The sequence below is a fragment of the Schistocerca serialis genome, chromosome 4 (assembly GCF_023864345.2).
Source record: "Schistocerca serialis cubense isolate TAMUIC-IGC-003099 chromosome 4, iqSchSeri2.2, whole genome shotgun sequence".
Classification (NCBI taxonomy): domain Eukaryota; kingdom Metazoa; phylum Arthropoda; class Insecta; order Orthoptera; family Acrididae; genus Schistocerca; species Schistocerca serialis.
In genome coordinates this window covers 395,392,082-395,419,127 of record NC_064641.1, presented here as the reverse complement: position 1 = coordinate 395,419,127, position 27,046 = coordinate 395,392,082, and the positions used below count along the sequence as shown (strand labels likewise).

General features: G+C 45.8%; 1 protein-coding gene across 1 annotated transcript in view; it reads right to left on the bottom strand.

Annotated features, from left to right (window-relative positions):
• The window catches only part of LOC126474922 (myosin regulatory light polypeptide 9-like), a 145,665-nt gene that overhangs the window by 109,916 nt on the left and 8,703 nt on the right, over window positions 1-27,046 (bottom strand). The window lies entirely within an intron of this gene.

The following is a 27,046-nucleotide window of genomic DNA, read 5'->3' as shown; positions in this document are numbered from 1 at the left end:
CTTTTAATGGAGCTGGGCGCTGTGGCCGAGCGGTTCTAGGCGCTACAGTCCAGAACCGCACGGCTGCTACGGTCGCAGGTTCGAATCCTGCCTCGGGCATGGATGTATATGATGTCCTTAGGTTAGTCAGGTTTAAGTAGTTCTAATTCTAGGGGACTGATGACCTCAGATGTTAAGTCCCATAGTGCTTAGAGCCATTTGAACCATTTATCTTTTAATGCTCTTACTGCTACATATAGGTTGGGAGAGAACTATACTGACTAACTCCCAGGGGCTATTTATCTGTCACTATATTTTTTTATGTCTCCAACAGCCAACAAAAGAAGTAGTTAACTACTTCTGATTCCTTCTTTTAAACTACGTCATCATCATCACCATCATCATTGTCATCATCACCGCCATTATCAGTTTGCACCTGTGATTTTTGCACATAGTCTGAACATGACAGTAGTTGGTAACTTTACCATTAATTAAAATTTCAATGGAGAAATTGGCCAAAGATGGTAGTATGATTCCGAGTCTGTTTAATGGTCTACACTGCCATTAAATATGCCAGCAGTGCACCTCTTTTTGGCATATACACCAGGTGTATTACAAAAAAATGGAAGGCAATAAAAATACACTGGTGTAAGGGGAGGCACTTGAACACTGCTATAAAATTACGATCAAGTTATAAGAAATAAAGTATAATACGTAAAGATATATTTATAGACTAAAAAAGTTATTATTGGAGTATGATCTGAAAATCCTAGAACAAAAGACAGAAATCATAGCCTTTAGAAGAACAGAATGCTCTTACTTCAAACTCAAATTTTAGACCAAGTCAGACATTCTAAATATTTGGTATGTGAAGCAACATGTGGAGTGGACAGAGAAATCTTTAAAATTCAAAAAGTAGGACCAGAAGAATTCTCTCTAGAAGTCCTATAACACACAGCATTTATCAGCATTGTTGAATGGCAAGGCATGGGTTTATGGAAAGAACTATGGAAGATGAATTAAAGCCATGGAAATGAGGACTATGAGAGCAGCCAAAGGCTCCACATGAAACACAGTGAGAACTAGGTGAAAAAGAAACAGTAAATGATGAATCGTTGTTGAGATCTTCACTTCAGAGAGTTATCTGATGGAGCTCTCATTGCTGATATACCCTGTACACGTCTCTACATTCCTACATAACTCCTGCATCCTGCATTCATTTGAACATACTTTACTCAATCGTACCAATTGATCCCTTCATTGGGGACTGATGACCTCAGCAGTTAAGTCCCATAGGAAAAAAAAAAAAAGAAAAAGAAAGATCCCTTCATTACATCAAATTCTAATGGATGTAGGTTGCAGTAACTAAGCAGAATGAACGAATATTGAAGAGAGTGGCTGCAACACGTACAGAGGATGTCAGAAAACAGGCTGCCACAGGTGGAGCTGCAGTACTGGTGAAGGAACTTGAAGAATTGGAAGATATGACTTAAAGTTGGTACAGGCTATGTGTCTAACCAAAAGAAGAAAGTGGAAGAAGGAGGTTATTAAAATTTCCTCATTTTCATCCATATTCTGCAGATGACTGTCGAAATGCATGACACTGGGCACTTCCCACTGTACCAGTTATTAGGGTTTCTTCCCATTCCAGTAACATACGGACTGTCTCCGGGTGTACCATAATTAGTCTTTGCGGCTTTTCTCAGACATTATTGGTACTTAATTACAAATAACTAAATCATCTGCAAAAAGTCTAAGATGACTACTATGACTATTAATATTGGTATTATCTGCACGATTGTTAATACACACGAATAGCAAGATTCCCAACACACTTCGCTGGGACACACCTGTAGTTACTTCTCCATCTATCGATGACTTTCCATCCGAGATAATACGCTGCACCCTCCCTCCCAAGATATCCTCAATTCTCGTGTACATTTTAGCTGCTAGAAGCAGAGGACAGGGAAGATGATGCCTTCTAGCTTGGATGCTGTCGGGGATGGGCAAGTCCAGGCCAACATTTCTATTGTGAGAGCACTATGAAAGCAGAATTAAACGATGAATCAAACACAGCATAAGCAATTAGAAACCAAGTTTTCTTCAAGTACAGCAATGTAGTAAGCGAGGTAGAAGCCGTGCCTGAGTTAGGAGAGTGCCTCCCTGGTGTCGGGTTTCGCTGGCCGCTGGCCCTTTTGCGTGGGCTGAGATACGCCGCACCAGCTGACCTCGCCTCCCTCCTGTCCAGCGACGTCTGCTCCCTCCGTCCCTCTCCAGAACGCCTCGGCCGTATCTTTCCGGACGCAATATTTCTCCACGCGCGCGCGCACCTCGCTCGATGCTCCGTTTATTTCTGCCAAGGCCACGCTCAAATGAAGTCCACCGACTTGCGACACGTCATTTTCTCTCTCCGTGCCTCCATCGTGAAACACAGAAAAAAACAACCGAAAGATTCGCACATTTTTCTTCCGCTTTAGCAAACGGATACTTAAGCCCAGAGATATGAGGCAGCGGCTGTTGCTCTAAACCGGGGGGTTTCCTAACTACGGCCCGCGGGCCGAAACCGGCCCGCGTTAGCTGGTCGGACATCCCTGGTATCCGGCCGGCCAAATATTTGAGGTGGTGCCTATACTGCCAACAATTGAGTTTCGAGGCCTATCGTGACCAATACACCGCGACATCGTCGGAGCTCTATCTTTACAAAGCGGAAGGTCATGGTTAAACTTGTGGCTATCCACAATAAACAGACAGACCATTCTCCGTGCGATAGTGAAAAAAAAGAAGATTAACAGACTAGTTAGGCGAAAACATTTTAAGTAAAAAAATTCTTTGCATTTTATTCTACTCACGAGTCTGGTGCAAGTCTTTCAAATGGACGCCACTTCGGCGACTAGCCTTAGTAATCAACCATTATGGAATATGCTTCTTAAGCAAAGTTTCACTTTCTTTACGTATTTAGATTTTCAGGTTTTCCTTGTCTCTTCGAATTCAAACTTTGAATTGTCCCACACCTACTAGTACAGCGCATAAAACACTAAAAAACTCGTGAGACACTCGCAACATAGATACAATCACGCAACAGAACTATCAAATACACTCCTGGAAATTGAAATAAGAACACCGTTAATTCATTGTCCCAGGAAGGGGAAACTTTATTGACACATTCCTGGGGTCAGATACATCACATCATCACACTGACAGAACCACAGGCACATAGACACAGGCAACAGAGCATGCACAATGTCGGCACTAGTACAGTGTATATCCACCTTTCGCAGCAATGCAGGCTGCTATTCTCCCATGGAGACGATCGTAGAGATGCTGGAAGTAGTCCTGTGGAACGGCTTGCCATGCCATTTCCACCTGGCGCCTCAGTTGGACCAGCGTTCGTGCTGGACGTGCAGACCGCGTGAGACGACGCTTCATCCAGTCCCAAACATGCTCAATGGGGGGACAGATCCGGAGATCTTGCTGGCCAGGGTAGTTGACTTACACCTTCTAGAGCATGTTGGGTAGCACGGGATACATGCGGACGTGCATTGTCCTGTTGGAACAGCAAGTTCCCTTGCCGGTCTAGGAATGGTAGAACGATGGGTTCGATGACGGTTTGGATGTACCGTGCACTATTCAGTGTCCCCTCGACGATCACCAGTGGTGTACGGCCAGTGTAGGAGATCGCTCCCCACACCATGATGCCGGGTGTTGGCCCTGTGTGCCTCGGTCGTATGCAGTCCTGATTGTGGCGCTCACCTGCACGGCGCCAAACACGCATACGACCATCATTGGCACCAAGGCAGAAGCGACTCTCATCGCTGAAGACGACACGTCTCCATTCGTCCCTCCATTCACGCCTGTCGCGACACCACTGGAGGCGGGCTGCACGATGTTGGGGCGTGAGCGGAAGACGGCCTAACGGTGTGCGGGACCGTAGCCCAGCTTCATGGAGACGGTTGCGAATGGTCCTCGCCGATACCCCAGGAGCAACAGTGTCCCTAATTTGCTGGGAAGTGGCGGTGCGGTCCCCTACGGCACTGCGTAGGATCCTACGGTCTTGGCGTGCATCCGTGCGTCGCTGCGGTCCGGTCCCAGGTCGACGGGCACGTGCACCTTCCGCCGACCACTGGCGACAACATCGATGTACTGTGGAGACCTCACGCCCCACGTGTTGAGCAATTAGGCGGTACGTCCACCCGGCCTCCCGCATGCCCACTATACGCCCTCGCTCAAAGTCCGTCAACTGCACATACGGTTCACGTCCACGCTGTCGCGGCATGCTACCAGTGTTAAAGACTGCGATGGAGCTCCGTATGCCACGGCAAACTGGCTGACACTGACGGCGGCGGTGCACAAATGCTGCGCAGCTAGCGCCATTCGACGGCCAACACCGCGGTTCCTGGTGTGTCCGCTGTGCCGTGCGTGTGATCATTGCTTGTACAGCCCTCTCGCAGTGTCCGGAGCAAGTATGGTGGGTCTGACACACCGGTGTCAATGTGTTCTTCTTTCCATTTCCAGGAGTGTATATGCTCTGGCTCTGCTACTTGCTACAAGACTACATAACTAAACTTATTGTTGCGCTGCTTGAAATAACAATGCGTGGACATACTCTATCTCTGTTACGTCTTGTAGTAATAGTGTTGCTAACAATGATTTTGAGATTTCGTTAACTTTGCAGGACGCTTTCGTGTAGAATGTGCAGTGACATACTTTTTTGTCGGTGAAATTCGCCAGAATAAAATATGCCAGACATTCGGTAAGGTACGTCCACCAATCAAAATTATGTAATTAAATCAAAATCGTAGTTCGTTTCAGTGCTAGCTATTCCCACAACCTTAGATTTTTGCGATTTCGTCTTTCCTTTAGCCTTACATTACGGTGATCATGGAGTGCTAGGGTTCTTTAATCCTACTAGGTAGATCTTGCCCCTTATAACTTCGTGGGAGGAATCAATGTGGCCCGCAGACTAAAACGTTTGGAGACCCCTACTCTAAACTAATACTGCTGAAGCCCTGCAGCGGCAACCCCAGTAAGTGGTAGCCGGAAAACCATGCGGATTTGATCTGTAATGACAGCAGATTGTACAGCTTGTACTGAAATTACACACTGAATGCGATTTGGTTTCATACAAAATAAACTTTTTGTCTATTATTGTAAATAAATACACCGGATAATCTACGAAGATGTCCAAATGGTAGGGTTGGCATATCTAGCTGGGACCCCTGGTGGGACACTCTGAGATGGGGGTGTAGAAATGAAGTAAAAAGTTTATTTAATACAGTTATATTTTATTTAGAGCACAATTACACGGAACTTTGTTGCGACAGGAGTAGTTGGTACACTATATTTTTTGGAAGATTTCACATTTCTCAGCAAGTCTTTTTTTCCCCTTTTACGTATTTATAAAACTCCATGCAAGTCAGCTTGCATTTAAACTGGCACTGGAAGATTGATTCCACAGCCCCTGGGAGCAGCCAATTTCTTTCATCTGTCTCCTGGGCCGACATCAGCAAAAATAATCTTGCTACAGATTTTCAGCGTAAATAAAACCACCTTACTTCCACGGAGTGTTTAGATTTTCATTCTTCCGAGTCACGCTTAGTTTCTACAAAGCCCATCTTCACATCTTTTTTAGCCAGATATTTTACAGTGTTTTCGATCACCATCCAATTTGGAGTTTCAGATACAATCATCCAATCAATTATTTAATAGTTATTGAAAGAACTAGCCCATTTCTCTAAGTAATCAAATGCTATGGTCTAGAAAGCCATTGTGTCTTCCTCAAATTTGGAAAAAAATTATTTCTTGGTTACGGTTCTCATTCCTTAATTTGTTCAAATTCTTCTTGGTTTGCATGCCAATAAAATTGGCAGTCTCCCTTTCATTCTGATATCTTTTGAGTGTCGATTAGTATATTTCTGTTTTCAATATTTTTCTGCAAGCTTTTTATAATACATTTTTTTTCACACAGAACCAAATTTGATTTCAGAAACATGAAATTAATTTCACTGATCGGACTACAGAAAAAAATTTGAAATTGTTTTAGGTGGTCCGTCTTCGGCCTCAAAAAATTGTACTTCGGCGCCAAAAAATTTTTTTAATGGAATCCAAAGCTTAAGAATTCTCTCAAGTGTGGCCATGAACGACAGCCATCTTGTTTCTGAATGAAACAGAAGTCTGATGATTGAAATCAACGTATAAGCAGACTCTTTCAGCTTCTCTGTCCTTGGCATGTATATTGGAAAATAATTAAATATATCCATGGCGATTATTTCAATGTCGACAGTTAAGACTCCAGCAGCGCTTGATACAGTATTGTAGAGAATATGGGCAGGGTGTCCAATTCCTTCCACAATTTTTTTTTTCCTGTTTCTTCTTCAGTTTGGTGAAACACATTCCAATGGCCACGCCGATGAAGCCCTCCGAAATTGGTATTGGTATTGTCTCCACAAAAAGCGGTTAATTTATATAATGGAATTTATAGTTGTCTTGAAATGAGTAGACAAAACTTTGCAATTGTCTCCGGTGTTTCGTTACTAAGCAAATCCAACTTCAACACATTCTTCCGGATTCCACTAAAGGAAACATCTTTTCAGCCTTGTGGTTCGACGCGTCTGTGTCTGTGCCTTAAAATGGAACTTCTTGAAATTGTTTTATGCATGCGGACTCGGAGTGTGGTGCAAGAATATATTTAACAATTGCTGTAGCTTTGGTCGTGACTATAGGGAGCTTTGCAGCGACTTTGGAGTCATAATATATTGCGGCATTCAGTGCAGGTAATCAGACAGGATGCTCACGTACGTGTCACCTGTCAGAGTCGTAAGACGTATCAGGGGTCCCTCATCACTTCAACTGCACACTCCCCAAACCGTTACAGAGCCCCCATCAGTTTGAACAGTTCGCTGCTGACATGTAGGGTCCATGTACTCATGAGGTTGTCTCCATACTTGTACACGTCCAACCGATCGCTACAATTTGAAACGAGACTCGTCCAACCAGGCAACATGTTTCCAGTCATCAACAGTCCACTGTCGGTGTTGACGGGCCAAGGCGAGGCGTAAAGCTATGTATTGTGCTGTCATCAGGTGTACACGAGTGGGCCTTCGGCTCCAAAAGCCCATATCGCTGATTTTTCGTGGAATGGTTCGCATGCTGACACTTGTTGATAGCCAAGCATTGAAATCTACCACAGCAGTTTGCAGAAGGGTTGAACGTCTGTCATGCTGCACGATTCTCTTCAGTCTTCGTTGGTCCCGTTCTTCCAGGATCTTTTTCCGGCCACAGCGATTCGGAGATTTGACTTTTACTGGATTCCTGATATTCACGGTACACTCGTGAAATGGTCGAACAGGAAAATCCTCACTTCATCGCTATCTGGGAGATGCTGTGTCTCATAGCTCGTGCACCATCTACAACACCACGTTCAAACACACTTAAATCTTGATAATTTGCCATTGTAGCAGCAGTAATCGATCTAACAACTGCACTGCACTGCACTAACTAACGGACTGATCGTTGCTGCTGTTCCTCCTTTGGTGATGTGATGACCTCTCTTGTGAATTGGCATAACTCTGCTTCTTCAGGTTGTTGAAGTAAGTGATGGCGGCAGGTTCTTCTGGGGCAGGCTTTTTCCAGCCTGAGCGCCACTCTTCCTTCACGCACTTCTCCGAGACTGGTAGACGTGGTCCCAGTCCTGGGGTAGAGGGGGCGGGGGGGGGGGGGGGGTGAAGATCGGGTGGGCGTTGATTATGCGTAGTTCCTTCCTGGACACCACATCATACAACAGGCCACGAATGTGGCTAAGTCATGTGGATGGTGGGGAAGGGGAGGCTTGTGTGTGTCCGCTGGTGTGAATGGGTATGGATTGTCCCAAAGAGCGTACGATCCATCCCTGAGAGACGCAGCGACCTTCTTTAAGGCCTGGCCAGACAGAATCCGGGCTGCCGCTGCGACGGACGGCGCGGCGGTAGGCCGGGCCAGTCAGCGGCCAGCGACGCCACACAGCCAACGGCCGGCCGGCCGGCCGCAGCGACTCTTGATGCGTCAGCTGTTACACTGTGGGGGAGGGGCCGAAACCCATTATTAAGCTTGCATGCGTAGCGCGATTGTCTTGCGTTAGACGATTTGGAATCTTCACGCGGGACACGTTATCTTTGTGTAAGTTCTTTTTTTTTTTTTTTTTTTTTTTTTTTTTTTTTTTTTTTTTTTTAAATTGCAGAAATGAGGAGCTTGCACTAGCGATACGAAATGGCACCAAGAAGAGATGTTGGGTGCACGACATTGATAGCAAGAGAGAAAGCTTAGGAGAATACCATCGTCTGTGTATTGATCTAGAGTCTGACGAAGATAGGTTCTTCAAATATTTTTGTATGTCGCGAGAATGTTTCGAAGAAATGCATCGCCTGATAAAAAGGTAGCACCGAGAAGTGCACAACGAACTGGAGAAAGCCAATTGATACAAGGCACAGACAAGCCGTTTGTTTGAGGTAAGTTTTACCGTTTGTGGCCTCTTTGTGCTGGAAATAGAAGTCATATAAATTATTCCATTTCAGTTTTGCTGTATCATATGAAAGGTTCGGCGGAAGAAAGTGCTATCCCACAACGTAGTTACGAGTGGAGTGATAAATTTATCTGCAGTGTTTATGAATACAGCAAACGATAGTAACATCTAGTGCCATATGTCCCGCTAGAGAGAACTTTGTACTTAATAGATTGTTTTGTTTCATTGTATTCATAACATTGTCATTGAATTTAAACAAACATATCTTTGGTCGTTAACTTATCTATTCGTTCTATCGGCATAATTGATTTTAATCTTTTCCAGATACTTGACTACGGGCGACAGTCACCAGAGCACAGCTTTTTCTTTTCGGTTAGGACGTTCAACAGACTCAGATATTGTGAAACAAGTGTGCCAGGCAATATGGACTGTTCTACAGCTCAAGTATTTTACTACTACAACAGAGATGTGGAAGAAGCCTGAAGAAGGATTTATAGAACTTTGGGGGTTTCCGAACTGCCTTGGAAGCATAGACGGAAAGGCTATCAGGTTAAAATGCCCGAAGGATAGTGGATCCCAGTTCTAAATGGTTCAAATGGCTCTGAGCACTATGGGACTCAACTGCTGAGGTCATTAGTCCCCTAGAACTGAGAACTAGTTAAACCTAACTAACCTAAGGACATCACAAACATCCATGCCCGAGGCAGGATTCGAACCTGCGACCGTAGCGGTCTTGCGGTTCCAGACTGCAGCGCCTTTAACCGCACGGCCACTTCGGCCGGCGGATCCCAGTTCTGTTACAAACAGTTCTTTTCGCTAGTTCTCCTGGAGATCGGTGATCCATACTACCGAGTTTACAGTAGTCGATATTGGAAGTTATGGACATCACAGTGACAACACTATTTAGCTTTCTATCAAGAGTATATCGAGGACAAATGTATTCTACCTCCAAATCAGGATCGCGTGTATCATACAAAAAGTTGTATTCTCTCACCTCCTCTACAAGTCTTTCTGTGTGCATGCACTACGAGCTGCAAGATAAAAACCGCCTCGTGCCGCTGCTTCCAGTGTGACCACAAAGCAGTTGAGTGCGCCAACAGAGCCAAGCAGCCTCTCCGGCTTGCGGCGAATCTGTAATCTGTGACAACCCGGCGGCGGCCGGTGCGGCAGGCCGGCTGCCGGTGCGTCAGAGCCGCACTCAGTGTGACCGCCGCCATGCAATAACGAGCGATGCAACAGTGCGGCCTGCCGGCTGCGGTTCAAGGCCACAGGCCGGACGGCCAGGCCGCATTCTGTCTGGCCAGGCCTTTAGGAAGGGCTGCACGCTGCGCTCGTCTGGCGTCTGGGAGCGGCAGGCACTGGGGCGGGGCAGGTCTTCTTCCTCAGACTCTTCCTTGTCTTGCGAGGAAGTGGTGGGCGTCTCTTCCTCGGCCCGCAAGTTTGCCTCCGCAACGGGAGTTTACACCTCTGTATTTGAATACGAATCGCTATACCAGTTTCTTTGGCGCTTCAGTATGTATACCAGAGTTCATCGATTACAGTGGATAGTAAACTGGTTCATGCCAGTTACTCAGCAACACATATCTGTATGTTTTCAACGGGTGAGAGTACGTGCTCAACAGAGCAACAATCGAACACCTTTTGCATCGAGCTGTTTCAGGACAACACTGGCAACAGTCTCTCGTATCTTCTTAAAAGATGACTTCACGTAGACCTCAAGAATGTCAAAAATGTAAAGACGGCTGTTCACATTACCGACAATGCCAACCACAGATGATCATATTATGTAAAAGTTTTTCCTTCTTACACGAGGCATAACACTATCTATTCACAAACAAACGGTAGCCAGATATTACGAGTACACTGACGGAAAAAAAATCGCATCACCAAGAAATAATTAATGTAGAGTAATTGAATTTCGGGAACATATTTGTCTAGGTAATATATTTTAGTGATTAACATTGCAAGACGACAGGTAATGTAAGCGCGAGATAACCCATTGCAAATGTGAAACACTGGTGCATTAAAAACTGGTATAACTGACAAAATGTTGAATGCAAGCTTGAAAACGTGCTTGATTGTGTCGTATAGGTGCTGGATGTCAGTTTGTGGGATACAGTTCCATGACTGTTGCATCTGGTCGGTCAATATAGAGGCAGCTAATGCTGGTTGTGGATGATACTGTAGCTTTTGTCTGATGATGTCCCATATGTGCTCCAATGGAGACAGATCTGGTGATCAAGCAGGCCATGGCAACATGTCGACACTCTGCAGAACGTGTTGAGTCACAATAGCGGTGAGTGGGCGAACATTATCCTGTTGGAAAACACTCACTGGAATCCAGAATGAGATTTTCACTCTGCAGCGGAGTGTGTGCTGATATGAAACTTCCTGGCAGATTAAAACTGTGTGCAAAGGTCCCGGGTTCGAGTCTCGGTCGGGCACACAGTTTTAATCTGCCAGGAAGTTTCACTCACTGGAATGCTGTTCGCCGCCCGAGCGGTTCTAGGTGCTTCAGTCCGGAACCGCGCTGCTGCTACGGTTGCAGGTTCGAATCCTGCCTCGGGCATGGATGTGTGTGATTTCCTTAGGTCAGTTAGGTTTAAATAGTTCTACGTTTAGGGGACTGATGACCTCATATGTTAAGTTACATAGTGCTTAGAGCCATTTTAACCATTTTTTGAATGCTGTTCATGAATGGCAGCACAACAGGTAGAATCACCAGACTGACGTACAGATTTGCAGTCAGGGTGCGTGGGATAACAACGAAAGTGCTCCTGCTGTCAAAAGAAATCGCAATCTAGACCTTAACTCTAAGTGTAGGTCTTGTATATCTAGCACACAGACAGGCTGGTTGCAGGCCCCCAACTGGTCTCGTTCTAACACGCGCCCATCACTCGCACCGAGGCAGAACCGGTTTTCATCAGAAAACACAACAGACCTCCACCTTGTCCACCAATGAGCTCTCGCTTGCCACCACTGAAGTCGCAAAAAGAGGTGTTTGGGATTAGTGGGATGCACCCTACAGGCACTGCCTTCGTGATAAATACAAGCCTTAGCACAAAAAGTGGTTCAAATGGCTCTGAGCGCTATGGGACTTAACTTCTGAGGTCATCAGTCCCCTAGAACTTAGAACTACTTAAACCTAACTAACCTAAGGACATCACACACATCCATGCCCGAGGCAGGATACGAACCTGCGATCGTAGCGGTCGCGTGGTTCCAGACTGTAGCGCCTAGAACCGCTCGGCCACTCCGGCCGGCTAAGCCTTAGCTCAGAGATGGCAGTAACGAAATGAGCGGTTGCATTGAGTCTATGGATCATGCTGAATAGCGTGCATTTATATGGAGTTTTGTGTTCTTTTTCCTTGGTATAAGAAGGATGTAAATCTAATTATTATAAATGGAAATTTGTGTTAGTTTTTCCTTTTCCTTCTGATGAAGAATAGAGGAAGATGTGGATAAAAAAATTCCGACGGGAAATCAGGTTGATGCAGAGGGCACAGAAGTTTGCATCCTACATTATCATAAGTTGGATTTTTTCGGGAAATCAGAGCAACGCGATTGATGGTAAATAATTATTAATAGGGGCCTAGCTTCCACAACGTTTTATGGAGGTACAAGCACCATGGATATTGGTACTGAACATAGGCTTATTCTTTTTTAGATTCTGTACTAGCAATCCCTCTTGAAATGTTGGGTTTGTAAAGTAATGCTGTTCCAAGCTTATTTCCAAATTTACGTACATGTTTCTCCTCTTGTTCAGTGCACAGACCTATAAGTCCAAAGAAAAGTTTAAGGACAAGTAATTGGTGTTTATTTACATCATTATATAGGCATGCCAACCAGTACTGATTTTAAACGTAGCTTACTGATGGAGTCACGTGGTACATCTTTACGTTTACTCTCTGTTAGTTCTCAACAACTGCGAGTATGTACACGTAATATGTCTTATTAATTTTATTTGTGTTTAATTGCTACCCAAAACGTCCGTTGCCATACCTCTTATCTGGAGAGAGCACGTATTTAAGGACATGCAGAATCCTGTTAGTAAGCTTCTACAAAAATTTCGAATAAATTTGCCATATAATTATACAAATAAATGCTTCTCAGCCTTCCCTGAAAAATCGCATTTATGAAATTTTTGTCATTTACCTGACGTGCTAACGACTGTTCTGTAAATCATATACCATATTTGTCAAGTGCAGTTTACCATTTCTTGTTAATGTGCGCATATATGTACATATATGTATACAATATTAAATCGTATACTAACAAGAAAACTAATTACAAAGTAGTTAATACACATGTATGCTATGTATGCCAAACAGAGTGAGTTATCCTATAATGTCTGTTATTGTAAGTTAACGTTGTTAATTTCCAATGTAAATCATTATCAGTAATTTAAAACATTGTGAATGCAAAACCATTCAAATTACGGTTAATTTCAAATTTTCTGTCAGAAAGTTCAATCACACCAGTCGAATTTAATTTACGTCTGCTTATGAATCAGCTGCCTCGCTAGCGACTCAAAGCGTGATGTCATCAAAGCTGTGCTACAGCCTTCAGTTCACAAGACAAAGCTACAGGGCGTCTGGCTTGGAGCTGTTCTCGAAGTAACCGATTGGTAACAATTTGTTGTGTCACTGTCGTGCCAAGTACTGCTCAGATTCCTGCTGCAGATGCAATACGGAGTGCCAGAGCGATATGCCATACATTATGGTGTTCCCCATCGTTAATGCCACAGGGCCGTCCTGGGCTGGTCATCTTGCGACTGTACTTCTTCCTGACCACCGATGCCAGCTATCATGTACAGTGGCTACATTCCTGCCATGTCTCTCTGCAATATCGCAGAAGCAACATCCAACTTCTTGTAGCCCTGTTACCTGACCTCGTTCAAACTCATTGAGGTGTTGATAATGGAGTCTTTGTCGCCTTAAAGGCATTCTTCACCAACATCACATCAGAGACTTGAAAAATCTCATTTGCCCCTGATGTACAGGCCGCCATGCAAAGCAGGTCGATGCAGCAGACCAATACTACACTAATAAAACACCTAAACCCATTTCTAGTCCCTGACATGATGGCTGCCCTGTAAAGTGGGTTGATCTGGCAGGCCGCTACTGTTCCCGCCCAACATGACTGTCATGCAGGGCAGCTTATGCACCAGGGTCTGGGGAAAAAATGTGTTTTTGCTCTATCGCGGCTCCTGTTGGAGCTAAGAGGCTATAAAACCCATAGTGGTGATACTCGTCAGGTCTGCTGTTTCTGTGTCAAATTTCGTTTAAATCGATCGAGGGACTTAGGAGGAGAGTCTGGACATACGTACATACATACACTCTGCTTTATATACACAACAAATTATTACGCCAACTCCTGCACTATCTCTTTTTGGTTTTGTATTGATAATCCTATACTAACCTAACCGGAAGTCCTATTCTTCTCGTCACTGTACTTCACCAACTCCTACCATCCCACCAGATCTAACTTCAACCACTCTATTTTCCCTTTTAAATACTCTAAGATACCTACGCCATTAAGGGACCTAAGAGACCACACTTTGACCTGTAGAATGCCAGTTTTGCTTCCTGAACAGTCCCTGCCAGGAGATCCTAGCGAAAATGATGTCAAGATACACAGGTGACTTTAAACTGCGTCAGCTTAGCATTTTGACAGTGAAATTTCTTCTTTGTCCTCTTTCTGTACCTAGCTAGATGCAGCTTCTTTCACGAGTAGTTACAGCCCCTGCCACCTCCTTATCTTCACGTGTTGCTTATGAAGAACATACATGTGACGGAAATACATATTAACAAGTCCAATCAAACATTTATAAATACTGAAAATTTGACTTCCCATGGAAGAATGGGAATAATTAAAAGTAGATATGCAGAGGAGATTGCTGGTTTTCAGGTCCTGAAGCAGCATTGGAGCGCCACTCAGCTGAATGGGTGTTGAAGTGTATAGACAGCCACAGTTTTAAACTGCTCAATGAAGGTGCGCAGGTGGTGCTGAGGATGTTGTCAAAATGCAGGTTTTTATAGGACCCTGTGCCGTTTTATTTCACACATGAATCAAAGTTGCTCTCCCCCTCCCCTCCCATCTTCCCCAGGGCCATCTGATCACGCCACATGAGGGCGCGAAACCGGAGGACTGAAACATCATAAGCTTCAGATCACGTTCAAATTTCTTGGAACGGTTTTAAACGGTCGCTAGTGGCTCCACTCTGCATACCAGAGCAAAACTGTGATTGATTGATTGATTAATTGAGCAAAAACTGTGGCCGCGCTACACTCCAAAAGTGTCAGATCACGTTCAACGGACCTGTAGCCCCACGATGTTCTCAGAGAAGGAGCGAATCGTCCAGCGCTTGTCGGCAATGTCGAACGTTGTTTAGAAGTTGTCCTATTGGTCATCACACTGCGAACTGTTGTTTTCGACCGCGAGATGTCTGGAAATCAGCGCCACAATGGAAGAGATGGTTTCGTGGACGCGCCGGCTCTGACCTCCGTCGCATAGGCGTCAAAAGAAGCGGCGAATAGTGGGTAAGAGAGGGCTGTGACGTTGGCCAGAGTTATCGTCAAATTTGGTGCCAATGTGGCACCACTAACCCACGTTACACCTCCCATGAACTTCTGTGCTCGGGCCTTTCTTTTCGTATGTGCCGAAACCTTTCTGTTTGAGTCGTCGCCGAGCCAAAGGGTGACGCCGTAGGAGACCACGCATTCGCACCATTACAGAACAATGTTGTAGCGACCTTTGAACCGAATTTAAAACTTCTGCGTCGCAGTTGAAGACAGTTACGGGTTACCAAAAAGTGACATTGTAATTATGTTGCGCAGTATATTCTGTCAGTTTAAACTATTGCCAGCTGCACTTTCAGTCTTTAATATTTATTCGTTTAATTTTTAAATATTACCAGTTCCGAGTTTCATCGTAACGATCTTGTCCTTTGGTTTACTGTTGTTTATTTAAAATTATAATTTTCAGTGCATCGGCTGCCTGACTGGTCACCGCACGCCAGTGGCGTAAAATTTTTCTCGGACTTTTATAAGGCCACTCCAAACTCGTCAAATTTGGCTAAAAACGATGTGCTACCTGACAGAGTGTGAGAAATGGGGCCGGCCGGTGTGGCCGTGCGGTTCTAAGCGCTTCAGTCTGCAGTCTGCGTTCGGCAGGACAGCAGTGCGCACCGCGCTCGGCCGTCCACGCCGCTGCGCGCGCGGAGTGTTTTGTTTACTTCGTCGTCACCGCGCTTCTCAGTCGAACAAGCTCTAATGGCCAACTCTTACAGGAAGAACACTCTTTAGTTCACCTTCTCAAATGAATACGCACGACCCAAAGCACTGGCCGTCGAACGCTTCCTACGCGAAGACGTGAAGATCCCCCGTGACGAACTCATCGGCATACACCTATCGATCATTAGCAGCGTCATTTATGTTAAGATGACTTCCGACGCTGCCTGCAATGAGATTATTCAAAGGACACGACATGGACTAAAATTTCGGCACTCCGACGGAAACGTCGGGCCTGTTGATCTCGACCATGCAGGACTTGGCCTTCGGACGATCCGTGTATTCGAACTGCCTTTCGAGGTGAATGAAGATGAAGTCATCGCGGCGCTAAGCCCGTTCGGAGCCACGTAGCCGAGACGTGGGCACAGTTTACGACGTATCCGGTGCTTAATGGTGTGAGACAAGTCCGAATCGACCTCAAACGGCACGTTCCATCGTACATTTCTATCGGCGGCTGCCGTGCGGTGGTCATTTACGACGGACAACCTCGAACATGTTCTGGTTGTGGCAAAGAAGGCCATGTCCGTAATGAATGCCTGCAACGCCGCATCACACAACTAAGGCACGACGAACGAACACCGACAGAACCACAACCACCCTTCCAGTCACCTATGTGGCGACACTGCACGTCCAGCCCTCACAAGACGCCGTTCATGAGCGTCTCTCTGGTCCGATACAGCCGGAGGCGTCCCAGCACCTTGACACCGGTGATGCCGCCCGTGAACATGTCCAACAGCCGGACACGCCCACGCTAGAAGATCACAAGGATACCAACGAGACTGTTCTGGAGAATGACGACCGCATCATAGTACCCGCGGCTTTTGTACCGGAACGACGTGAATCTCTTCCTTCCTCAGAAACCGAAACTCATTGCCGAAACCAGAAGTCGCCCAAACGGCGAAAAAAACGCCGCAAGACATCAGAATCGACTATTGAGCCCCCTCCGCAGGACGAAGAGATGGCACATCACTCTGACGGAGAACACGATAACACTTTCTCCTCTGCCACGGAGACGCGTCATCCACAAGACGGTGAACCGTCCAACAGAGATCGTGCGCAAGTCCCGTGCCCAGAAGCCATGGAACATAGCACGCCTGTTGTCACCGACGCAATTGAGCCGACTCGGCCAGCGCTGCCACCTCTCGCCGATGTCAAACCTGTCGGACATTTTTCATGGGTGGTTGACACGGATTACCAACACTAAAATGAGGGAAGTTTCTACGGCGACTCCTGCGACTTCAATGGACTTCACGCATCCACCACGACAATCTTCACCAGCTACGAACCTATCGGCAGCACGGATCTCCCGTCAAGCGTACCGAATAGCTACTATCAATACTAATAATATCGGCTCCCACGTTAAACTTCAACTGCTCCGTGACACGCTAAGAGCAGCGGACATCGACATCGCCCTGTTACAAGAACTGAGGACAGCAACTTGGACTGGGTGTTATGGATATGAGACGTACGCCGCCCCTGCAGCTATGGAACACACAGGCGCAGCCATCCTCCTACGAAAAGGGATTGCAGTTTCCGATGTCGCATACCTCCCAACGGCGCGAGAGGTGGCCGTAACAGTTGAAGGACTCAAAATCATAAATCTCTACGCCCCATCGGGCTCTGATAAACGGAGGGATCACTCCCAGTTCTACGCCGAAGATATCACGCCTTTATTCCTCGGCCGATACGATCATCTCATCGTAGGTGGAGATTTCAACTGTGTTCTCGAGCACACAGACTAACACCCCCATTTCACCACATGTCCGGAACTTCGCTTCCTCGTCCGCCGCCTTCGTCTGCTCGATACTTGGCGAGTGGTACACGGCGACCGCCCGGGGTATACACACATCACGAGCCACTCCGCCAGCCGACTTGATGGAATATACATCTCTGACGCTCTGAAATCAGTTCTCCTCGACGCGCGACGTTGGCCGTCTGCCTTTTCGGATCATGACATCTACATCTGTACCATGAACCCACGTCGACAATCTATATGCCGGTCGAAGTGGCCGTGCGGTTCTAGGCGCTGCAGTCTGGAACCGCGAGACCGCTACGGTCGCAGGTTCGAATCCTGCCTCGGGCATGGATGTGTGTGATGTCCTTAGGTTAGTTAGGTTTAACTAGTTCTAAGTTCTAGGGGACTAATGACCTCAGAAGTTGAGTCCCATAGTGCTCAGAGCCATTTGACAATCTATATGGCGCAGTGCAGGACCTTGGAAACTCATTGTCACGCTACTGCGGGACCCTGAATGTCGAAAACAGGTCACCGACACGTGGCACACCTGTGTTCAACGCATTATGCGTTACGAGACCACACTGCAGTGGTGGTTGCTGTGCGCCAAACCGGCCATCCGACGCACATTGACACACTATGGCAGAGCCAAAGCCAGGTGGAATCACCACACAACTGATTTCTACTATAGCGCTCTTCGTGAACTCCTGGATCATCCTCCATCCCCGGATCGTCTAAAAGAAGCTCAACACATCAAGGTAAAGATTTTAACCTCGACCAGATGCCGTCTAGAGGGAGCCATTGTACGAGCATGCGGCCAAGATAGGATTAACGGTGAAGAACCTTCTATGCATCTATTGTTCAAAATGTTCGTCGACGCAGACAGGCTTTAATGTCAACTTTAGACCTACCTGATGGACGACGGCTGACATCGCAAGCTACCATTGCGGATGCATTCACAACGCACTATAGACTTTTCTATCAAGAAGTACCTGCCGGTGCAGAGGCCATTGCTGAGGTTGCCCAGGAGACACTTGGTACTCTAAACGCAGCAGCTGCAACCCTACTGACTTCTGAAGTGACCACGGACGACGTCCAAGGCGCTGTGGCCAAAGGGTCTCTGAATCGTTCTCCCAGCCCGGATGGTTTACCTCTCGAATTTTACAGAACCTTCCAAGATTTGATGTTGCCACGATGGAGGGTCATGTACTGGGAACTTTTGTCCGGCGCGGCGAACCCGCCACCAAAGTTCATGGAAGGTTTACTTGTACCAGCCCCGAAACCCGCAGGAGGAACACGACTCGACAGTTATCGGCCAATCACGTTACTCAATTCCGACTTCAAGATTTTCACACGCCTTCTAGCAGTGCGACTCAAACATGTCTTACGAGACATTGTTTCACACGAACAAACATCCTCAGGCGGCGATCGTAATATACAGACAGCCCTCAGTGAATATCGAGATGTGATCGCTGTGGCAACACACTCGCGACTGCCAGGCGTTTTAATCTCCATCGACTTCAAACAAGCGTTTGACCGCGTCAATCATGCATTCCTCCACGCAGTGATGGACCGATTGGCACTTCCCCCGACGTTCACGCAAGTGATTATGCGGCTCCTTCGTGGAGCAACGTCCAGACTTCTCGTCAACGGCAGACGTACAGAACCTATACGGATTGAACGCTCAGTACGGCAGGGTTGCCCTTTATCGACGGTGCTTTATGCCATTGCGATGGAACCACTCATTTGCGGATTATGGCGACGTTTGACAGGTATTCCACTCCGGGACCATATGTTCCGCTGCCGAGCTTACGCGGACGACTTGGCCCTCGTCGTACGTTCAGCGGCCGACGTACAAGCTGCGATGCAGTGGATTACCCGTTACAGTGCAGGGGCAGGGAGCGCTATGAACGTGGCAAAATCATGCACCATGAAGATAGGTCGCGGCCTTCCCGCAGACAGCGTAGTCCCATTTCAACTGGTGGACACCCTTCGTTGTCTCGGATTGGTGTACACGCGAGACATTCGCCGCAACTCGGCGGTCAATTTTCGGGCGCTACTGTAACGCATCCGGGCCAACACAAAATCATATACTACGCCTGCTGAATATGTGCCAGAGAGTCACCTTCGTCATACCCATCTGGCAGCCCGGATACCCCGTATAGCGCATATTCTGCCCATCACTGCGACAATGGCAGCCAGATTACAGGCGGCTTTCGGCTATTTTATTTGTTCTGGACACATCTTCAAAGTCCAGTATGAAACTCTCACCTTACCGATGCGGGACGGTGGCCTCGATCTGGTTAATGTGAGAGCCAGGACTACGGCACTTTACACCAATACTATGGGTACGGGTGGTAGGGACAGAGCATCGAGTGATATTATACTGAGTGCACTATCCGAAAATTACCTCGAGCAATTAAACAGAGAACCGACTCGTGGAGATAACATATTGGACCTACTGATAACAAACAGACCCGAACTTTTCGAATCTGTATGTACAGAACAGGGAATCAGTGATCATAAGGCCGTTGCAGCATCCCTGAATATGGAAGTTAATAGGAATATAAAAAAAGGGAGGAAGGTTTATCTGTTTAGCAAGAGTAATAGAAGGCAGATTTCAGACTACCTAACAGATCAAAACGAAAATTTCTGTTCCGACACTGACAATGTTGAGTGTTTATGGAAAAAGTTCAAGGCAATCGTAAAATGCGTTTTGGACAGGTACGTGCCGAGTAAAACTGTGAGGGACGGGAAAAACCCACCGTGGTACAACAACAAAGTTAGGAAACTACTGCGAAAGCAAAGAGAGCTCCACTCCAAGTTTAAACGCAGCCAAAACCTCTCAGACAAACAGAAGCTAAACGATGTCAAAGTTAGCGTAAGGAGGGCTATGCGTGAAGCGTTCATTGAATTCGAAAGTAAAATTCTATGTACCGACTTGACAGAAAATCCTAGGAAGTTCTGATCTTACGTTAAATCAGTAAGTGGCTCGAAACAGCATATCCAGACACTACGGGATGATGATGGCATTGAAACAGAGGATGACACGCGTAAAGCTGAAATACTAAACACCTTTTTCCAAAGCTGTTTCACAGAGGAAGACCGCACTGCAGTTCCTTCTCTAAATCCTCGCACAATCGAAAAAATGGCTGACATCGAAATAAGTGTCCAAGGAATAGAAAAGCAACTGGAATCACTCAATAGAGGAAAGTCCACTGGACCTGACGGGATACCAATTCGATTCTACACAGAGTACGCGAAAGAACTTGCCCCCCTTCTAACAGCCGTGTACCGCAAGTCTCTAGAGGAACGGAGGGTTCCAAATGATTGGAAAAGAGCACAGATAGTCCCAGTCTTCAAGAAGGGTCGTCGGGCAGATGCGCAAAACTATAGACCTATATCTCTTACGTCGATCTCTTGTAGAATTTTAGAACATGTTTTTTGCTCGCGTATCATGTCATTTCTGGAAACCCAGAATCTACTATGTGGGAATCAACATGGATTCCGGAAACAGCGATCGTGTGAGACCCAACTCGCTTTATTTGTTCATGAGACCCAGAAAATATTAGATACAGGCTCCCAGGTAGATGCTATTTTTCTTGACTTCCGGAAGGCGTTCGATACAGTTCCGCACTGTCGCCTGATAAACAAAGTAAGAGCCTACGGAATATCAGACCAGCTGTGTGGCTGGATTGAAGAGTTTTTAGCAAACAGAACACAGCATGTTGTTATCAATGGAGAGACGTCTACAGACGTTAAAGTAACCTCTGGCGTGCCACAGGGGAGTGTTATGGGACCATTGCTTTTCACAATATATATAAATGACTTAGTAGATAGTGTCGGAAGTTCCATGCGGCTTTTCGCGGATGATGCTGTAGTATACAGAGAAGTTGCTGCATTAGAAAATTGTAGCGAAATACAGGAAGATCTGCAGCGGATAGGCACTTGGTGCAGGGAGTGGCAACTGACCCTTAACATAGACAAATGTAATGTATTGCGAATACATAGAAAGAAGGATCCTTTATTGTATGATTATATGATAGCGGAACAAACACTGGTAGCAGTTACTTCTGTAAAATATCTGGGAGTGTGCGTACGGAACGATTTGAAGTGGAATGATCGTATAAAACTAATTGTTGGTAAGGCGGGTACCAGGTTGAGATTCATTGGGAGAGTGCTTAGAAAATGTAGTCCATCAACAAAGGAGGTGGCTTACAAAACACTCGTTCGACCTATACTTGAGTATTGCTCATCAGTGTGGGATCCGTACCAGGTCGGGTTGACGGAGGAGATAGAGAAGATCCAAAGAAGAGCGGCGCGATTCGTCACTGGGTTATTTGGTAACCGTGATAGCGTTACGGAGATGTTTAATAAACTCAAGTGGCAGACTCTGCAAGAGAGGCGCTCTGCATCGCGGTGTAGCTTGCTCGCCAGGTTTCGAGAGGGTGCGTTTCTGGATGAGGTATCAAATATATTGCTTCCCCCTACTTATACCTCCCGAGGAGATCACGAATGTAAAATTAGAGAGATTAGAGCGCGCACGGAGGCTTTCAGACAGTCGTTCTTCCCGCGAACCATACGCGACTGGAACAGGAAAGGGAGGTAATGACAGTGGCACGTAAAGTGCCCTCCGCCACACACCGTTGGGTGGCTTGCGGAGTATCAATGTAGATGTAGATGTAGATGTATGCTCCGGTTATGGAAAAGCCAAAATGCTAGTTTTACTGGAATGTTGACCACTGAGCTCGCACCTGTTTCGAGACGCCCACCGACGACTCTGGCACACATCCCACCTCCGATGTCACATATCGGCCGTTTCTTTTTGGAGTATAGCTACATATGCACCGAGCTCCCCAGGACCAGAAAGGCGACCACCCGCGACATCTATTACCTTCTCCGAAAGTCTCCAACCCGCAACCCCGTCGAAACACGTCACCCCCAGGTTTCATGGCCTACAGTTTGGAAAGCGATCCACCAACCATATCACACTACTGACACCACCTCTATGTGGTACCTTCTCGTCAACGGCAAGTATACTACAAGACAGAAACTGCATCGCATCGCACTGGTGGATTCACCCCTGTGCCTCAAGTGCAATGTCGAAGATACAGATTTACATCGTTTTGAGTGTGGGCCAGCAGCAGCCGTCTGGACCCTCGTACAGAAGATTTTGGCTTTCTACCTCCGAGTACCACCACATCACGTTTCTCCTACCATGATGATATATCCCGACACGACCTACTTTCCACCGGCAAAGTGGCACGCCATCACATGGATCAGTGGCATGGCTGTCAACTATCTCTTCCGGGACGACATCGTCGATCCGGCGGACTTTTGGACGCGCCTCCAAGTACATTACCACACCCTTCGCCGACATCGACACTATCGGGCCACTTTCGCGAACTATTTACAGAGTATTTTCACCAACCCGCTTCAAAGCTGGAATCTCAACGAACTGTGCCAGCCAAGACTGGACGATCCCACGTTCCCCTTTAATGGTCAATGATAGAATGCATTTTGTTCTGATGGCGCGCCAAAGTGGAGCATGGCGCGGAAAGTATTCCTATTTTATTTCACTTCTCTTTTCTCCTCCTCTTCTAAGTTTTTTTCCTAACACATGAAACAAAATAAATAAATAAATAAATAAAGAAGGCCGTTGCGGAAATATAGCAACCTTTTATGTTTTACGTTTTCAAAGGATATTGTGTTATTTTATGAAGAATGTCGTCTTTTATTTTCATACGCAAGAGGTTTTTATTTGTTTAAAAAAAAACAAAAAAAGTCGGTAGAGCAGTTGCCCGCGAAAAAAAGTAAAAAAGCAAAAAAATACAAAAAAACATACCTTAAAAAAGTTGGCAGAGCACTTTAAATAAAAAAAAGTGGCTTAATGGCTAACGAAAAAAAAAGTCTGGAACCGCGTGACCGCTACGGTCGCAGGTTCGAATCCTGCCTCGGGCATGGATGTGTGTGATGTCCTTAGGTTTGTTAGGTTTAAGTAGTTCTAATAGGGGACTGATGACCACAGATGCTAAGTCCCGTAGTGCTCAAAGCCATTTGAACTTTTTTTTTTTTTAATGGACCTCTGCATATGCAGTAATCAGAACCTGCCTCCCTACCTATAGTATTGGTTCCCACTCATCACCGGACACAGCACTTCCGTCATACGTGAAACGCCGTGTTCCTTAACGCGCAGCGTGTAATCTTGTGAATCAGTGACGTGAGCGAGATCTGGACTGAACCCGCGCGCCATTGTTCTGCTACAATGGGCAAAGTGAGAGTGGCTTTCAGGCGGTTTTCATCACTTTGCTGGTCAAAAGCCAATCCGCAGCACGGAAACGTGATTCACAAATACCTAAAATACTCATACGCACAGAACAAATTTCCGCGATTAATGGTGCACACTATAGACCTTTTAGAGAACTAAGAAGTTTACGGTGGCAGGAAGGGCTTCCGTCATAGAACTAAATAATCTAATGGTGGAGGGGCGGTTGCTCTTTATTGGCGACTCCTGCCATGGAAATGACAAACGCTAATGGGGAAGAAGCTAAAACATTCGAAACGTTTTCTACGACTTTTTTGGAAAAACTGTTACAAAAATCCGTACAACACATCAGCGAAATTTATAGGGGGTTCATTTCAGAGAAGACAGCAAAAAGCTAGTGTGAAAGACGTCCAAACCGACGGTTTCGTTGACTTTCACATTATTCACATCTGATACGAAATTATATACCGAAATATTTGCATCGAATTAATTTTATTTATAAATAACGTATTCCTTTATTTTTATTAAAGATTACCCACATACTCACTTCATTTAATTGTCTTACCAACAATGACTGCTAATACATCAAATACTTAAAGCTGTTTTATTTTTAGAGAATTGCTTTTGCCTGGTCTGCGGAGGCTGGGAAGATGCCTGTGGAGAGGCAAGACAATATGCGACCACGGTAACGCAGCTTCCTTTGGCGAAAGGCCTTTAGTAAACAATTTTGAAAAGTACACTTCATGTCTCCGCTAACAGGCAGGAACAGGGGGGTTTGTGCAGAAAGGCAGTGGGAGCATAGCGCCAGTCTGTTGAAGAAAACAATGCAACGCTGTGCACTACGGCCTTTGTGAAAGAAACTGGGAGAAATTGGAAGGAACTTACGACCTTACCCTCTCTGCAGAAGACGCTACGAGAGGAGTGAATTTTTCATAAAGTGTCAGACTGCAGCTGTATCGTTCCAAAGTACTTGTACCGAGCCCTCGTTAAAAAAAATGCAGATAGAAATCTTGGGAGGTTTGGGGAAACGAACTGTTGTGTTCAATAATGGGCTTCTTTGAGTCACCAACAGGACAGAACCAAAACAATTTCCTTTATTTCGGTGAAGTCACGTAGCCATGTGGACACGAAAATACGCGTGAGTTTCACTGGACACACTGCTCTCACGTAGTACTAAATGGTTCAAATGGCTCTGAGCACTATGAGACTCAACTTCTCGGGTCATTAGTCCCCTAGAACTTAGAACTACTTAAACCTAACTAACCTAAGGACAGCACACACATCCATGCCCGAGGCAGGATTCGAGCCTGCGACCGTAGCAGTCCCACAGTTCCGGACTGCGCGCCTAGAACCGCGAGACCACCGCGGCCGGCTCACGTAGTACTTTTTGAAAAATTATTGAAAACTGGGAGACGCTCTCCAGCCGGATTTTCGGGCAGTTTTTAATTTTACTGTGAGGGAGAACGCACCAGCAAAATTGATCCTTGTCATTGGATAACTGGTGGTTCGAATTCTTCGACTGGTTCGCCAAGAAGTGGTGAATGTTACAAGAGAGGACAGAGGATGCTAAAGAGACACTTCGGCCTCTGCTTGCAGGAGAAATACTTCGAATAGTCAGAGTTTCACTTCGAATTGTGCTCGCAGACTTCGGATTCCTAACTTTAGAGTGAACATTCTTTACTTCATTTGCAGCATGTAAGGTTTGGGTGAAGTAGCTTTATGGGTTTCACAAGTGCATCGTATTCGACAGGGCCACAGCCTGCAGCAGACCTCTGATGATGCAGTGGCTGTGCTTATGTAAACGCGTCTAACGAGCGAACAGCAGTACTGGCCATCAACACAACAACGCAGTTAAAAATGATATGATCTACAACCGGTTTTGGCGGGTGTAGTCACGATATGCTCAGTGAACAACAGAGTTTTTCATAAGCAAGAGATCGTCTCTCTGGGATGCCTAACACTAGAAACTCAGATTTTTGGCAGTCACTGCCGTCAGACTGCGGAAATTGATCAGTCATGTTAGGAATGTAGGAACTTTACCTACTATGAATTAATTATCTTGTATCTCCGCCAACCATAGTTCCTTGTAATTATTTCACGTACTTGTGAAAATCTTTGTCAATGAATAACATAATAAAAATGTTTATATCGTACTTCAGTACAACTACTGCATACGTGTATGTCATTTTTTGTGATAAACAATAGAATTTATGATAACATCGACTTTCACTACGTAGGTATCTTACCTGACAACGAAGTTAAATTGTGGTGACACTATTTCGCCTCCCTTTTGAAGTCTGTAGGACCATCATTTAGCATTAATTAAAAATCCTTGAGTAACAACTAATAAGTAACAGTCTTGATGGTTGGCGGAGATGCAAGATAAGGAACTCATAGTAGGCAACGTTCCTACATTCCTAACATGACTGATCAATTTCCGCAGTCTGACGGCAGTGATTGCCAAAAATCGGAGTTTCTAGTGTTAGGCATCCAAAAAGGACGTTCTCTTACTTATGAAAAACTCTGTTGTTCACTGAGCATATCGTGACTACACCCGCCAAAACCGGTTGTAGATCATACAATTTTTAACTGCGATGTTGTGTTGATGGCCAGTACTGCTGTTGGCTCGTTAGATGCGTTTACATAAGCACAGCCACTGCATCATCAGAGGTCTGCTCCAGGCTGTGGCCCTGTCGAATGCGATGCACCTGTGAAACCCGCAAAGCTACCTCGCCCAAACCTTACATCTTGCTACAGCTGGGGCTGCAAATGAAGTAAAGAATGTTCACTCTAAAGTTAGAAACCGAAGTCTGCGAGCACAATTCGAAGTGCGTTCTCGACCTACACAACATTAGTAATTTTGGTTCCTACTAGCATCAGCTATCCAAGGTTAAAATTTCGTGGCACAATTTTTCTCCACCCTATATACATACAGGGTGAGTCGCGTAAGACGTAACACCCCCATTATTCCGTTGGCGATTGCACGTATCAACAAGCGGTGTTCGGCGAACCATAGCCGACTATGGGGCACATACTTTGGTACATGCACAATAATCACAACGTTTATATTGACCGAGATAATGAGGCAAGGCATGTTTTTTAAATGGGGCGATGTACTTTTTTTTATCATCATTCGAACGCTCTGGAAAAAACGCGTATAGTGATGTAACGCATGTTGCTATTGTGAATCAAACTCCGCTTAAAAGACGTTGGGAAATATTGTACGATTGAAGGTCGAGGCGGTCGGAAGCGGCTGCCGACCGTAAACAGGCCTCGCGTGACTC